Here is a 13,063-nt window from a genome sequence, read left to right on the forward strand (position 1 = left end):
TACACGGCATCGATGTTTAAAGCTTTTGGTCAATTAATTCATAGAATTATGTCCAGTAATGCATGGGCAGTAACTGTGTGAAGAACACAAGCAACCAACATCACAACACCTGCCAAAGCACAACATACGGCTGTTCGAGCATGTGGAAATATTTTTCCAAATCTGAGATCGGTAGCATGGTGACGTGCAAAATATGCAAGTCTTGCCACAAACATAATAAAAGCACAATTTAAATAGAAAGAGTGGAGCAGAGAAACGCTTAATTATTTTGAGCTCGGCTACGATGCCCGTCTTTTGACACGCTATGCTGTGGAGCACAAGATGAGACCAGCTGGCTCATTGAAGAAAAGATGTGGCGTGCTCCCACTTACCACAGCTAAATTGAGCGTGACGGTGAGTGTTTTTTTTTTTTTTTTAATGTGTTTAGGTATCTGATTTTCTGTGGATCTGTCAGACTATGTTTTTATTAGGGGGGGGGGGAGCAACACATTTTGAGGACCGTTGTTTTGTGCTGAGAAAAATATCACTCATATCATCGACTTATTGTGTTTGTTTGCAGGGTGAAATTTTGGGGCATTCGGATTTTCGTCTCCCGGTCTGATAGTGTCAGCTATACTATCAAAAAAAAAAAAGCATAGCTGGGCTTTATTATTTGAGATGTCTCAAAAGATATGGCATGTCCACTATGACCTTAATTAATTTTTGTAGGTCAGCGATAGAAAGCATCCTGACTGGTCTATACTGGTTTGGTTTGGGAACGTAACAGCACAGGAAGCACCTAACTAGGGTAGTGGGATCAGCTGGAAAAAAAATACTGGGTTTACACTCCCTAAGATGACGCTCGTTAAAGGAGGAAACGCCTTAATATTTTACAGGGTTGCAGGCATCTGCCACATAATTTCTTTTGGTGCTTACCATCGGGGAGGCGCTTACACAGTTTTCAGGCTCGGCCCTCTTATTTTAGAGACAGTTTTTATCTTCAGGCGGTCAGGATGTTAAATAGCGAGCCTAACTTTTATACTTGATATACCGTGGATGTATGTATATTATACATGTTGTTGAATAGTATGTGTTTATGTTTGAGGCTAATTTGCACTGTGCCAGGGCCGAAACCGAAACTGAACTGAGCTGTACTTTGACTCGATGTTCATCACATTATAGTCGACGAAAAAAAAAAAAAAAGTCATACATGCACCTCAACTCCGCATGGTGGACATTTTGTCATCTTTACACTGCAAGCTGGTTGAGACTGAACGGCGTCTGTGTTGGTTGCTGCCAACTGCCAAGTACTAGTGTACAGTACACAGTTTTTTTTTTCCCCCCAAAAGTCCCCGGGACGCAATCAGTCAACAATCAAGTCCACACAATTCATCCATTATTATGCCACTTATTTGTGTTCAAGGTCGGCTCTGGGGAATGGAACCATTCTGCCAGGACCTCTTCAATCCCCGCTGTTTGCACACTCTCTGCTACTTGCCGGAGTCGCTTGGTTGATCGTCAAACATTCCGCGTTGAGTTGCCAAACATGCCAAGGATTTGGTTATTGTGTGTTAAAAAAAAAAAAAAAGACAAGACATTCTGACTCATAATGCTCATTCTGCTGTGAATATGGTTCAAGAGATCTATTTATTGCATTCAGTCATTCCTGATTAACAGCCTCATATTTAATCAGGCTTGTAATCAACTGGACTTCTTAGCCCAATTGGTTTTAAAGGAGGATATCGACAGGAGGCCTGTCACTTTCTAAGTAAATGATTGCTTTCACGTTCAATCCACAGGAGCCTAATTCTATGTGTGAGCGACCGCTTCCACAATTAGCTGCTTGTTTTGTGAGCGCCTTTGGGGAAACAGATGAGTCAGTTGTGCGCTCGCTGTCTTGGCAGAGGTGGGCGTCGGGAGAAGAATGTTGACTGAGAAGAGCTAGCAAGTGGCAGTTGTTCAATATTAGTCACATTGGTGCGATTGTGGACCGAGAAAGAGTGAGAGAGAAGGACGTTTGTCCAGTTCACCGTAATGTGGCTCTTCCTGTTCTCTTGGCGGATGGCAGCAAGGGTAGAGCAGGTGCATCTTGTGTAATAGCCGTTTGTGTGATTGTCCAGCACGCACAAACCCACATCTGCACGAACACACTTTTTAGCAATATGATTTAAATTACGGCGGCACAGTGGTTGACTGGTTAGCACGTCGCAGTGCTCACGTACGGGGTTCGATTATAGCCCCAGCTTTCCTGTGTGGAGTTTGCAGGTTCGCCCCATGCCTGCGTGGGTTTTCTCTGGGTACTCCAGTTTCCTCCCACATTCCAAAAACATGCATGGCAGGTTAATGGAACACTCCAAAGCACGGGTGCCCAACCTTGATTGACCAAAGATCTACTTCTCAAGCAATAGGCTCCAGCACGCTCATGACCCTCGTGAGGATAAAGCGGTTTGGTAATGGATGGATGGATGGATGGATGGATTTCAGTTACACATCTTCTGGATTCGTGCATTCTTCAATGCAAGATTTAAACACTTAATTCTGGTCTGGCGCTCACATGTGCCTCACTGGCTCACACGCATGGACCAATCGGAATGGAAGGAATGCGGCCAATACACATTTGATATTTGCACATGGTTTCTATTCACTCTGGAACTCTTGAGTGTGAGGAGCAAATCCTTTAAATATAACCAGTGGCGAGCAGACCCGGAGCCACGCTCACTGCGATGTACACTGCTCACGGGATAAGATAATAAGATAAGATAACCTTTATTAGTCCCACACTGGGGAAATTTGTGGGGGGAATTACTTTATATTAATTAGCATTTGTAGATGTGAAAATTTTATACTTACCTAATAACACACATTTTCATCATATCTTCAATTTTCAGTGTGTGAGTATTCATCAATCCATTTTCTAATCCGCTTATCCTCACAAGGGTCGCGGGCGTGCTGCAGCTGATCCCAGCTGTCTTCGGGTAGTAGGCGAGGTACACCCCTGAAGTGGTTGCCAGCCAATCGCAGGGCACACATCCAAACCATTGGACTAAGAATCACACCCAGTGACAATTTAGAGCCTTCAATAACCCACCATGGATATGTTTGGATTGTGGGAGAAATCCAAAGTACCGGGAGAAACCCACGCAGGCACATGGAGAACATGCAAACTCCACACAGGAAGGCCGGAGCCAGAATCAAACCCTGCACCTCTGTACCGTGAGGCGCACGTGCTAACCAGTTGATCTCCGTGCCGCCCAGAATGAGAGTGCACTTGGAAAAAATATAATTCATTTGAAGGCCTTCATATCTTAACCAGGAGTGCCATATAATTATGGAGGGCGCTCTTTGTATATTTCTAATTCTTATTTGATGTCATTCAATAACATGTGTACGCTAATTGCAGTTGCGACGCAGTCAACTCATTATTTTGAAGAGCGCGAATGCAACAACCATGCTGCGGTCCACCATTGTTCATTTAGTTACGGACTAATCTTGCATGTTCTACATTTTCGCAAATAGCTTTTGCTGATAGCTTTCATGGAAGTCTCTTTTACAAGATTATTAGTACCTGTGGTGTAAAAAGTAATTGCATCTAAACCTGAAGTGCAATATGATGTTTCACCTTGACTTAGTACAGCTTCAGAAGCCTAAAAGGAAAAGCATTTAAGTTGATGAGAGAATATGCCTCAGGCTAGATTTGACAGGGAACACCCATATTTTAGGGTTGTTCCACCCAGAGTGCCTATCTGGAATGAAGGAGCATAAATGACAGTCTTAAGTGGATGAGGGACCGCGCAGCCAGAAAAACGTACGGTTAACTGCCTTTTCCCTCTCAGGCACATGGGTGAATAAGGGCTTTAGTGTGTTGCATCAATAAATAAACACAACAATATTCTTACCAGGCAGACTTGTCATAATTTCCACCAATGACAGGAGACAAAAATATATCCATCCCATAAAAAAACTACGTCTTCAGGGCGTTCCACTGAAGGAATCTGCTGTTTACATGGAAAAAAACAAACAGTTGTGAGCCTTTAAGCAGTAAATAAATGAAGTTGAATGAAAAAAAGGCAGATTGAGAATTATTAGTCACCAGTCTGATGATTTACACGGCCATTATTGAAATACATCAACAGAATCTTCAGATGGGAATGTTTAGTCCAATCTGGGAAAATCCTGACCTTTTATTTTTTTTTAAGTTCAGAAGCATGTCCACAGTGGCTCGAGACCATGACAAGCAAAGTGAGAGTCAGTTAGAGAGAGACAGACCAGCATGTTTTGCCAGTTTTATTGTCTGAGGCCTGCACAAGGGTTGTAGGCCTCACATAGAAAAAAAAAAAAAATGGGACACCGACACTTTCCAACCCCGGTGACGTCATTACTCCTTTCAACTCTTCTTGTGACCAGACACAATTATTCAGCGATAGCCAAATATTTGAGATATCTGCATTTTTGTGTGCAGAACACAGCGTTTTGATCAAAAGAGTCTCATCTTTTGCTTCATTTTTTTTTCTTTATATCTGTGAAGAAGCTTAGCCATGTAATGAACAATGGTTGATTTGAGACAAGTGGGTTCTTCATTGAATTCGTTATTTTTTTTCTGGTTTTCCGAAAACGTTGAAGACAGAGGCAATTATGATATTAGGCTATCAATTTTATGTTTTTAAACTTAGGTATACTGTAGAGCAGCTCAGTCTTCATCCTTCTATCCATTTTCTAGACCAAAAAAAAATCATTGACGCTTACATTCACACCTGCGGACTTCACAAAAGCCGCACTGGTACAGGGAGTATGTGCAAACTGCACATGAGCCCGGATTCAAATTTGAACCCCTCAATTGTGATGCAGATGTCCCGCCTTCCTTTTTTTAGTGTTGATAAATTTATTGATGAAACTGTATTTTGTCCACTAAGTATCACAACTACTCAAATTGTACTTTCCACCACTCCTACAGTATATATGTCATTGTCTATTTTAGTAAATGATGTCTTGCAGTGCATGGTAGGCAGATAAGCGGAGTCGCAAATTGATTAGTGTGGTGCAGAGGAAGCTTGTGCACTAATCCTAGCAGCTTCAGGCTCCAAGGAGCCCCGCTCCCTTCCTGAGCTACTCCTTAACACGAGGCTAAAAGGAGTTGAAGTGACAGCGGGACATATTAGATTTACGCTAATCCCACTTGGGAGGTTGGGACAAAACATTAACTGCATGGCTCCAGTTTATTTTTTTCACTTTCCTGCTCATCTTGTCCATGTACTGACTTTCCCAAACCATTTTTCTTTTCCTTCCCTGTTCGACTTGACACTATTTTTAGTGGTGTGTGTCTGTGTGCGTGTGTGCGTGTGTGTGTGTGTGTGTGTGTGTGTCTGTGTGTGTGTGTGTGTGTGTGTGTGTGTGTGTGTGTGTGTGGGGGAGAGATTACCCATGTAGAACCTATATGTGTTTGCAAACCAGAGAGGTACGCTGCCCTTTTCTGAGTTTATTTAATGAGCTTATCCGGGAGCGAGACTGAGAGCTCTGCTTTTAGCTGCTAGGCAGAAAAAAATAGCGAGAGAAGAAGAAAAAGGAGGAGGAGTAGACTTTATTGATCCCAGAAGGGAGAAATGCACTGCTTAAAGCAGCAAACGCTAACATACAATTATAGGAAAAATCTAAATGATCAAAATCAAAATCATTCATCAGCAATCGTCAGTTATCAAAACGTGATGAGAAGAACAAAAAGTTATTCATCAACAGCATCAAGTTAAAAAAAAAGAAGAAACATTGCTTAAGATGTATGGCACATTGTGTTCTTAATACTGGAGAAAATATTGCACATAAAAGAAAGCTTTGTGTGTGTGTGTGTGTGTGTGTGTGTGTGTGTGTGTGTGTGTGTGTGTGTGTGTGTGTGTGTGTGTGCTTTGAAATTATTTCAGAGCAGTTGAAGACTCTTATTGCAGGCATGAATTACTTGTTGGAGCGCATTGCCCTGCATCTCGGGTATAAAATGCTGTCATTTTATTTGCTGTTCAGGGACTCAACAGAATAGTTAGGGGGGGCAAGGGAGGTTGTTGTCCATGATGGCTGTCAGTTTGGCCAACATCCTTCGGTATGCCGGCTCATCAATGGAGTCCAGCAGGCAGCCGAGGACGGAGCTAGCTTTTTTTTTAACGACTCGATCCTTCTTCTTCTTTCTTCCTCTTTCTGTCTGCGATGCCTCCTCCCTAACACGTGATGACATAATGCGGAGGCCACCACGGAGTCTTAAAAGGTCCTTCAGCAAGGCGGTGCTTATGCTGAAGGATATCACGTCTCCTCAGCAAGAGGCGGCGACTCTGGTTCTGGACATAGCATACGTGTTGTCTCTCCAGTCCAGTTTATTGTTTCGGTGAACACATAGTTATTTAAATAAATCCACTAGAATAATGTCTGAGCCCTGGATGTTCACCAGTGGGTGTGTGATGAAGGTTTCCCGTGTAGATCTCTCACAATCGCTTGGGTATTTGATGTGAAGAAGAAATGTCAAGAACTGGATTCTTGTGACTTGGAGGTTGGAACGGGGAGCAAAGTGAAATCTATTGAAAAACTCATTTGCCCATTCCTGGTCTTCAATTGTGGCTTTTCCATCCCCATTTTCGTTACGTTTTGAGATGTGCGTATAAATGCCTCTCCCCACATCTGGCGTTGTTCTGCTCAAGATATTTCCCCAGTTGCTGCTTGGAGTCTTTTGTGCACTTCTTGAAGTTGTACGTCCGCTCCCGTTGTACTCTTCGTAGCTCCTGTTTATCCCCTGACATGGTGGCTGAGCTGAGAGGAGAGAGAGAAAGAGATGATGGTGAGGATAAGAAGTGGCTTCCAAATTGATTGGTGGGTAAGAGCAATGATAGAGTTGCAGAAGTTGCTACTTGCACGGATAGATTGACTCAGAATAGCAGAGGATGATGCTGGAGATGAGGTGTGTGTAACCATTATCCTATCAGTAGCCTTCTCAGATTTTGGAAAGCGCCCCCCCGCCACCCCTATGCTAAATTCTTGGAATGATATGATGTCGAGATGAAAAGTACTCTGAATTATGAGCGGGTTGAATGTTTCGGAGCTTTACATGACAGTTGCTTTGAGGTTTTGTTTTTAGACTTGCATGATGAGTCAGATATAATGATCTTGCAGGTTGTTGATGTCCGACGGGCCATAGCTTCACCCACCCTCCTTTTAGATAGAACGTTGCTATTTTCACCGCACTGCAAAAGTCTGTCCATTTTCTAAAGTGCAGCGCGTCATCTTTTGTACCAGCTCCATTTTTTTTTTTGGGGTATCTAGATAGATGATACAAAAATAAATCTCTTATTTGGTAGCACTGCCCACACACACAACGGAAACATCACATAGAATTGTCAAGGAAGCCAGTTGTATGGAGATGACAGTGGCCTTTGGAAGGATGGACACAGGAAGGAGGAAAAAGAGTCCAGGAAGCTGTCGAGTCAGAATAAGCAAGGCGACACTTGGCAGCATGGTGTGGCAGTGTGCCTTGTTGTGGCGAGAGGCTTTCACAAGGTCGCGTCTGTTTGTATGGACCAGATATTTTATTTCCCCAAAAATGGTTGTGTAGCAACTAATTATAGCGTGTAGGTACCAGGAAAAATACAACACACAAGCTTTTTCCAGTTTCCCTTTTGCAGGCACTCCGCATGTAAGATTTTTAGCTGGCAGTTAACACACACACGACATAATACAATGCATCTTTATTTACGTCGTGCTTTCACAACAGCTGCTTCTGTAACCAAGCACTTTCCAGAACATTTAAGATAAAATAACACTAATACAACAGAACATATAACATAAAACGTTGATTATACAATGAAGTGGATCAGTCAAGTACTGTACCGTATATTGTCAAGAAGAAAATGTTCATCTTTAGTAGACAAGAGACAGAACAAGCACAAAGTTATGCGTAATACAAGATCTTTCTTATCCTGGCACAAAAACAAAAGATTATAGGAGGTGATCATTGTATCGGACAAATTTTACATAGCACAAAGGCAAATAACTTTGCTAGCAATATCAACAGAAATACTTGCATTATTTTTAATAGTTATGTGACATATTTTGGCAAACACTTGCGAGGCAGATTTTGTGAAACTCATGACCAAATAAATGTGTAAATCCGATGTTTTTGTTGAATTTTGCAGATGAATGCAATGACCCACAAAGAAATAGGGATTGGATCAAAACAAAGAATGAGCTGCTATCCACTCACAAGAACAAAATGGGTTCAAACCATCATGTCCTCCACCCCCTGCGATAGATGAAAATGGATTGATTAATCTGTTAAATTCTCATTCCGCAAACACAATATTGCTCAGAATTCTATGTTTAGATTACAGAGGCACGTATGCCTCGCAGGAAAAGGTCATTGAGTGACAATAAAACAAAACAAGTCTGTGTACATTTGCCTTCCTTCTCATCTTGCTTTTTTTCCGCCTCCACACCCACGCATGGCATTGTTGTGTCATAAACCATGGTGACAACGGAGATCGGTAACTGTTAATATAGGAGCACGTTTCCTTTTTCACATAGTGCCGGTATTTTCTACTCCGTCACTGTTTATCCGGTGTTCATCCTCTTGAAGACTCGGTTTATTTATCTAAATGGAGGCGGTAAAAGGGCTTTGATATAGTCACTTGGTATATGTGCAGTATTTTAAGCAAAGCTGATGGTTTCCATGTGAGTGAGTGATGCGCCGTCACAGCATGAGTGCGCTTCATGCTCGCAGTGCGGTGGGGACAAATGCAAATTGATATTTCACATCAAGGAGCGTTACGCGTGTGAGCCAAGAGCACAAGTGTGCGTATGTGGGAGCGAGAGCTGCAGCGTTGAGGCAATGGGCCAGATTTATCACGCTGAAGATGTTGGAGAGCGAGTGCGATGACGAATGCTAAACGATAGAGTCTTGATTCGTCTCATCAGCCGCACCTTGACAGCTTCCTGCCCACGCAACATACCGGCTGGTACTTACACTCTTGTGTTGACAGCATATGGCTACTTATAATGAGGCCTATTGGCTCTTTACTGTTTTTTTTTCTTCATATATTATGTATTGGAAGGCACAAGAATTTGGTTGCATATTATAGAGTGGTGTGAGTACATCACAGTGGAGAGGTCCTGGGTTCGTATCTTGGCTCCTTGTGTTTGCTTTCTCCAGGTGCTCTGGCGTCGTCCCACATTGCAAATCAGGTTCATTCAAGGCTCCAAATTGCCTATAATAGGTGTGAATGTAAATGGGTGTCCATTCAGAATAGACAGACCGTCCTATGTCTGCCGTTAACCCGCAGGAGGAAGCGTCACTTCCTCATGTAAGGAAGGTGAGAGGAGTCGAGTGCCGCATTCAAATGCGCTCAGTTTGGTCGAGAACCGATTTTCGGTCGTAATCCGAGGCATTAAAAAAAATCAAAATTTTTGGTCGAAAACCGATTCGGTCGAGAACAGAGACGTTTGAAAACCGGGGGTTGACTGTAGACCTTAGACCAGTGGTTCTTAACCTTGTTAGAGGTACCGAACCCAACCAGTTCATATGCGCATTCACCGAACCCTTCATTAGTGAAAAATAAAAAAAAAATGATTTTTTACAAATTCAAGACATTAAAAAAAAACACATTTATTAAAAACTGAAAAAAAGTCAATAAAATTACATGGCCTAAGTATACAGTCATACCTCGGTTTTCGACCATAATCCGTTCCTGAAGGCTGTTCAAAAACCGAAACCACGCTCTTTTTAAAAAAAAAAAAAAATCTTTATTGAACACGTCTGTTCACAATGGAACGCTACATGAGGAAGCGTCACTTCCTCATCTACACGAGAAAGCGTCACTTCCTTGTGTAAGGAAGGCGAGAGGAGCCAAGTGATGCATTGAAGTGCGCTCAGTTTGTTCGAGAACCAAAATTCGGTCGTCATCCGAGGCATAAATTACTCGAAATTTTTGGTCGAAAACCGATTTGGTCGAGAACAGAGACGTTCGAAAACCGAAGTTTGACTGTAGTTTTTTAAAACTGTATGACGTACTATCACGACATTCACACGGTGACTGCTGAGCGAACTAAATTTCCCGCAGCACTGATTGGATAAGCAATATAAAGTGATCATCTGCAGGCAGTGATGGCCAAGCGGGCGTGTCATAACTAAGTGACATGTTGAGGCAGGTGTGTCTTAACCTCCATGGCAGAGGCTCTGTCGAACCCCTGAGACAGATTTACCGAACCCCTGGGGTTCGATCGAACCCAGGTTAAGAACCACTGCCTTAGAGTTTGCACTGTGTTAATATTGTACAGGCATTTGTATCAGTGCTTGTGTGTTCTGTTGTCATCTTATTGGAATCTCACACTATCACAACTGTGGCTGCATGCTCTTGTAAGTCCTCCATTCTAAAGCGCATCTGTCCTCTGTTTGTTGAAGGTTTGTGTGAGTTTTGATGTTTGATTGTGTGAGCAAAATAGATTTAGGAATGCCAGGCTAAGATTTGCGCATGAGAACACGTGGGGGTGTTTGCAAGGCCAAACAAACATTTCCAAGTGAGTAAGGCAGGGTTTTATTTTTGTTTTTGTTTTTCAAAGCCAAATTACTTTTCATTCCTGAGACAGGCAAAATGTTCCAACGCAGGTTTTTCTTGGCTGGTGTTGAAGGCCGTTGAAACGTGACCCAGGTCAAGTGGATTGGTAGGATTTATTCTGACACGCACTGTCATGTCTATATTTTCTGTCTGGGACCATGTTTGCTCAAGAACAGCGGACAAAATTCAACATGCACGATCCGCAAACATTGTAGAATAACAACACGCATACTTTCCACAACACCTGCTTGGCACTGAATTGCCACATACAAAGCTGTGTTGTCTACCAATCATTGATGTTGTATACCCTAACAACACACCCATTTTGCCCAAAGTCAGTTGGCAGGATAGGCTTTAGTTGGGGTAGGCTCCAGTTAGGATAGGCTCCCTTGAAACAAATAGTATTGAGAATGCATCTAAGGATTGTTGACTGCGGCCAGTTGGAATGCAGATGCAATTTTCTAAAACTATATGAAGGGGGTTTCCTGGCTCAAACTGAGGCAGAGATGGTTCCATTCTGATCATTCGAGTCCCGTGGCTGAAATAACTCGTGAAGGCCACGCTTCTCGTAGAATGAGAAGCAATCTTTGTCGGCAGACACACAGAGGGGTGGAGGGCGGGCTCCAAGTGCACACTTCATAGCTGCCAGCTTTACATCATCCCCCATTGGAGATCATGCACTTCCTTCTCAACTTACTTTGCGCGCATTGATCTCCTGCATTGACTCCAGCAAGTTAATTATGCTACTGCCATGGTGGCCATGCACCTCTTTTGCACTGAATTTAAAGAAATGAGAGCCTGTGTTCACCCCCACAAATGCGCTAACGCCCATTTCTACCTGAGTGTTTCCATGAAAATAGGAAAAGAAAGAAAACTTCACCCATGCGTACAGTTCGACCACACTGCTCTAGACTTGCGCTGGGCACGAAAATAGGGTCCCCGCATTGTAAATCCAGCCTATGCCTCCATTTCTCATTCGCCAGTCTTCCACTGCACTTTATGATTTCTCTGTGTCTCATTGCTTTAATGGTTGATTTCAAAACATCAGACAGTACCATCGCTTTCTTCTCTCTCATAACGATGCACTAGAGTGATACTAATGAGTGGTCCTCACATTCCCAGTTGGTGTGTCCTCTTCTGTTCTCTCTTCTCTTCAGACTTTATCTGTCGAAGCACCGGCAAGGAAAAAAAAAAGATTCTTATGCTCCTTGTACAAAAATCCCTGAGGGTGATTCTAAAGGAATGCTTGTGTGACTTTTCTCACCAGCTTTTAGATGTGCTGGATGAAAATATTTAAGAGGCACGAGTGTTTCTCTTGAGTTGGCAATCTGGGGCAAATGTCACCACAGGATAGATGATGCCGTGGAGGAAGCGGTGTAGGTGGCTGGGTTGCGAGTGTTCGTGTGTGGGTGTTGTGTCTTTGTCGGTGCCTATTGGTGTATGTGCGGGTGGCTTATCGGATGTCTGCTCGGAAAAAGTTATGACACTATGATGGTCATAAGCCTTGCATACTCACCCCCAATCCTATTTTGGGACTTTCAATATGATTGTTATCTGCAGGGAAAATAAAAAGTCAATTAGCCAGTAAAAATCTGTGTGTGATTCACGCAGTTGTGTCACTATAATTGCCCACATAACATAATAATTGGGGGACTGACTGGCATATTTGAGACTAATTAATGAGCAAACCGTCTTAGGGTTAATGATTCATTCTACAGAAACCACAAACACTGAGCTCATTTTGAACTAGAATGGCTCTGGGTAGAACACAGACTGCCATCAAGATTCATTAATTCACAGAGGAAATATACAGTATCTGAAATCTATCCCACCGAGACATCCAGGGCCTTTTGCTTGCTGCTACAACGAGGCGCACAGCATGAAGCCCATGTCTACTAGCTGTCTGTTCATGTAGGACTTAAAAATTTTTTTTTCTCTTTTGGTCTTCTGGCTTTGTCTATGTGAGGTGCACACACTCACAGCCAACAACACGGCTCTCTAAAACGACCATTCCAGTGGACTATCTCATGGGAAGATGTGCACTTTCAGGGTTCGGCACAGCTAGCTAGCAAGCTAATTTCAGGTCGCAATTGTGCCAGATAAATGTGAGCCAAGGCATTCATGTTCTTAAAGTTTGATACACTTCTAATGCTACATCATTCTCAGTCTTTGCTAATGTTTTAGGCAATTCCCGTGAAACATGTATAGTATATTTAGAAAAAAATCTCAGAATTAACTTAATAGAGCCTTAGTGTCTGTAACCACGGTCACACCTAAAAGTTGTAAAAAGACTCAATGAAGACGCCCATGGTCTGATTACTGTTACTTGTGGTGTATGTGCTTCATCTTTGTCTTCTCTTCGCTCATGAATTGAATTTCATTGGTGTACGCTGGGACTTGTGTGACATTTTTGAAAAAGCCATAGAAGCAGAAACACACACACACACACACACACACACACACACACACACACACACACACACACACACACTATATCCCACTGTGAGATC

The 13,063-nt window shown here is 42.7% G+C and overlaps 1 protein-coding gene across 1 annotated transcript in view; it reads left to right on the forward strand.

Annotated features, from left to right (window-relative positions):
- Positions 1-13,063, forward strand: part of ppm1lb (protein phosphatase, Mg2+/Mn2+ dependent, 1Lb) — a 37,263-nt gene that overhangs the window by 8,392 nt on the left and 15,808 nt on the right. The gene's annotated exons all lie outside the window — the stretch shown is intronic.

This window comes from Hippocampus comes, unplaced genomic scaffold (assembly GCF_001891065.2).
Source record: "Hippocampus comes isolate QL1 unplaced genomic scaffold, H_comes_QL1_v1.1 scaffold125, whole genome shotgun sequence".
NCBI lineage: Eukaryota > Metazoa > Chordata > Actinopteri > Syngnathiformes > Syngnathidae > Hippocampus > Hippocampus comes.